A 4,772-nucleotide genomic window follows, 5' to 3' on the forward strand; every position below is an offset into this window, starting at 1 on the left:
TTTTGTCAAATGCCTTACTAAAATCCCTGTAGACAACATCTACAGTCCTACCTTCATCAATCTCTTATGTCACCTTGTCAAAAAACTTAATCAAGTTGGTATGACACAAAACCATGCAGGCTGTCCCTAATTAGATCGTGGTTTTTCATATGTTCATGTATCCTATCCCTAAGAATTTTCTCCAGCGGTTTCCCTATAATTAATATGAGACTCACTAGTCTATAGTTCCCAGGATTTTCCCTTGTTTCCTTCAACATCTCTGGCTGACAACCTTCATAAGGTTCCCCTCCCTACACCCCCTTTCTTCCACCCTCCCCTCCTATCCCTTTCTTCCCCCTCCGTCCTTCTCTCTTTTTCAATTCCCCATCCTGGTTACACTCTCACCCCTTCCCTTCTGCTGACCCCTTCATCTCCTCTGTCTGGTTCTCCTCCATCTCTCTCTATCATGGTCCAGATTTCTTCTTCTTCAGCCCTTTACCCCTTCCATTTAACCCCTCCAAGCTTCTTATTTCATCTACCCCCACCCATCCAGTTTCCCCTTCCCAGTAGGAGAGATAATTTGAAAGATTTGATCCATTTATTCTCCGTTCATTGAATTGTCAAAACATAGTGAAATACCTCATTTGCATCAGTGACAAACCCAGCCCCAAGTTTCACTGGCACCGGCCCACAGCTGTCACTGTGGGCCATTAAGAACCACGGAATACAAATCAGTAAATTAGAATGTATCAGGGACAGTAGAAACAGATAGAGCAATTGTCTTTGTTCTTGCCATGAGGTTGAAGGAGTGGAGGCTGCCATTTTGAGAAGCTGCTCTGCATCCTCCATTTTTGTGAACTAAATTAGTGTTTTACAGTAGACACGAGGAAGCTCCAGGTAATCTGCTGGACTAGAAATAATTCCAAATCAGAAGTTATTTGTGAGGTTTTTTTGATATAATATAGCATGAAGGTTTGTGAATGGTGTGGTCTGTGCCTGCCCTGAGTGATTCGAGCTGGTTACTTGTTTGAGCCAGAGAACAAAGAGTCATAAATTCCCAGTTGTCACTTGTGGAAGAAAGGTAACAAATGGATGCTGGCTTGCATCAGAGCCAATAAGGTGTTATGCTATAACCATATAACAATTACAGCATGGAAACAGGCCATCTCAGCCCTTCTAGTCCATGCCAAACACTTACTCTCATCTAGTCCCACTGGCCCCCACTCAGCCCATAACCCTCCATTCCTTTCCTGTCTATATACCTATCCAATTTTACTTTAAATGACAATACTGAACCTGCCTCTACCACTTCTACTGGAAGCTCGTTCCACACAGCTACCACTCTCTGAGTAAAGATATTCCCCTCGTGTTACCCTTAAGCCTTTGCCCTCGAACTCTCACCTCATGTCCTCTTGTTTGAATCTCAATGGAAAGAGTACTGGTCAGTCAGATAACCCATATCCAATAACACTGAGATGCAACGTTTGCAGTGGTAAGGAATGGATATAAAAGCAGATGCTCAAATGCAAGTATAGCAGTGACTCTCTCCATAGACCCACCATCGCAGATGTGGAGATCAGAGTGGGACACATGGCCAGCATAGACTCCTCTCACTGCGATTACCTTTTCTATTCTTTGAATGTCCATGGAGGGTCAGGAAAACTTAGTAAGCATACAAAGAGGTATTTAGTTGTGTAAATACACGTGCTCTTCTGTTGAGACAATAAAGGTTGATGATTACAGACTCTCTCTGTGCCTCCCTGATCATTATTACTAAGGAGTAACAGTCCCTGTAACAGTCACCATGCTTCCAGTGCCAACATAGTGTGCCCACAATTTTCACTGGTGAGACTGGCCACTGGTGACCACTGGTGAACACATTTTCTCCATCCGCCACAAAAGGCAGGAATTCCTGGTGGCTGCCCATTTTAATCCTACTTCCCACTCCCACCCTGACATGTTGGTCCATGGCCTCTTCTACTGCCATAATAAGACCACACTCTGTCTGGAGGAGCAACACCTCATATTCTGTCTGCGTAGCATCCAACATGATAGCATGAACTTCAATTTCTCTAACTTCCAGAAATTTCTCCCCCTCCTTCCTTCTTTTTTCCATTCCACATTCTGGTTACTCTATCATCCCTTCTCTTCTCCTCCTCTACCCATCATGTCCCTCTGCTACCCCTCCTCCTTCCCTTTCTCCCACAGTCCACACTTCCCTCCTATCAAATTCCTTCTTCTTCTTCAGTCCTCGTTTATCTCGCCCTACTGTTTAGTGATCTGATTTATATGAAAAGTTTTTCACTGTGTCTTGGCACATGGGACAAAAATAACTCAAACCCAATTCCTTCCAGCGCTGCAGGACCTCACCTTTACTGCGCACTCCCCTCAAGATAGCTGTCGTGGGGAGGAGACCATCGTTCACAGCACATCCTTGGATATGCTGGCTGTTAACAGAAATGGCACAGTTCACTAACAAGAGAAAGCCTGCAGAGGCTGGAAATCCGAGCAACACACACAAAATGCTGGAGGAACTCAGCAGGCCAGGCAGCGTTTGTGGAGAAGAGTACAGTCGATGTTTCAGGCCGAGACCTTGGGCAGGATGGGAGACGAGGGGTCAGAGTTAGAAGGTGGGAGGGGGGGGGAGGGAGAAACGGGGTGAAAGATGAAACCGGGAGAGGGGAAGGGGTGAAGTAAAGGGCAGGGAAGTTGATTGGTGAGGGAGAGATGCAGGGCTGGACAAAGGGGAGTCTGTTAGGAGAGCACAGAAGGCCATGGAAGAGAGAAAAGAGGAAGGAGCACCGGAGGAAGATGATAGGCAAACAAAGAGATAGGGTGGGAGAGGGAAGTGGGAATGGGGAAGCGGAGTGCGGGGGGGAGGGTGGCATTACCAGAATTTTGAGAAATTGATGTTCATGCCATCAGGTCAGAGGATAACCAGACGGCTATTAAGGCGGTGTTCCTCAAACCTGAGTGTGGCCTCACCTCTCTCCGGTGCTCCTCCCCCTTTTCTTTCTTCCACGGCCTTCTGTCCTCTCCTATCAGACTACCCCTTCACCAGCCCTGTATCTCTTTCACCAATCAGCTTCCCAGCTCGTCACTTCACCACTCCACTCCCCCCGGTTTGCATCCATCACCTTGTGTTTTCCACCCCTCTCCCACCTTTATTCTCTGACTCCTCGTCTCTTTCTCTCAGGTCCTGATGAGGGGCCCTGGCCAGAAATGTTGACTGTACTCTTTTCCATAGAAGCTGCCTGGCCTGCTGAGTTCTTCCAGCACTGTACATGTGATAAATAAATCAGGATTTGGATGTGTAAGTTTGGAAAAGGGCATAATGGTTCCTCGTTGAGGTTCAGCCCCAGTGACTGCATAACGGAGGCTCTGAGATCCAGGGCTCTTCCCAGGGAGGCGTACTGAAACATACATCGTCAGCAGCTCAGTGAGACACACAGTGACAAATCTACTCACGTGCTCCTGGTGTCCAGGGAGGTGTACTGAGACAAACATCGTCAGCAGCTCAGTGAGAGACACACACTGTGACAAATCCACTCACGTGCTCCTGTTGTCCAGGTAGGTGTACTGATACAAACATCGTCACCAGCTCAGTGAGAGACACACACTCTGACAAATCCAATCACGTGCTCCTAATGTCCAGGGAGGTGTACTGAGACAAACATCGTCACCAGCTCAGTGAGAGAAACACTGTGACAAATCCACTCACGTGCTCCTGGTGTCCAGGGAGGTGTACTGAGACAAACATCGTCACCAGCTCAGTTAGCCACACTGTGACAAATCCACTCACGTGCCCCTGGTGTCCAGGGAGGTGTACTGAGCCAAACATCGTCACCAACTCAGTGAGACACACACGGTGACAAATCCACTCACATGCTCCTGGTGTCCAGGGAGGTGTACTGAGACAAACATCATCACCAGCTCAGTGAGACACGCTGCGACAAATCCACTCACGTGCTCCTGGTGTCCAGGGAGGTGTACTGAGACAAACATCGTCACCAATTCAGTGAGACACACTGTGACAAATCCACTCACGGTTTCCTGCTGTCCAGGGAGGTGTACTGAGCCAAACATCATCACCAGCTCAGTGAGACACACTGTGACAAATCCACTCACGGTTTCCTGCTGTCCAGGGAGGTGTACTGAGCCAAACATCATCACCAGCTCAGTGAGACACACTGTGAAAAATCCACTCACATGCTCCTCGTGTCCAGGGAGGTGTACTGAGACAAACATCATCACCAACTCAGTGAGACACAATGTGACAAATCCACTCACGTGCTCCTGGTGTCCAGGGAGGTGTACTGAGACAAACATCATCACCAACTCAGTGAGACACACTGTGACAAATCCACTCACATGCTCCTGGTGTCCAGGGAGGTGTACTGAGACAAACATCGTCACCAACTCAGTGAGACACACACGGAGACAAATCCACTCACGTGCACCTGGTGTCCAGGGAGGTGTACTGAGACAAACATCGTCACCAGCTCAGTGAGGCACACCGTGACAAATCCACTCACGTGCTCCTGGTGTCCAGGGAGACGTACTGAGACAAACATCGTCACCAGCTCAGTGAGACACACACCGTGACAAATCCACTCATGGTCTCCTGGTGTCCAGGGAGGTGTACTGAGACAAACATCGTCACCAGCTCAGCGAGCCACACCGTGAAAAATCCACTCACGTGCTCCTGGTGTCCAAGGAGGTGTACTGAGACAAACATCATCACCAGCTCAGTGAGACACACCGTGACAAATCCACACACGGTCTCCTGGTGT

This window comes from Hypanus sabinus, chromosome 26, assembly GCF_030144855.1.
Source record: "Hypanus sabinus isolate sHypSab1 chromosome 26, sHypSab1.hap1, whole genome shotgun sequence".
Classification (NCBI taxonomy): domain Eukaryota; kingdom Metazoa; phylum Chordata; class Chondrichthyes; order Myliobatiformes; family Dasyatidae; genus Hypanus; species Hypanus sabinus.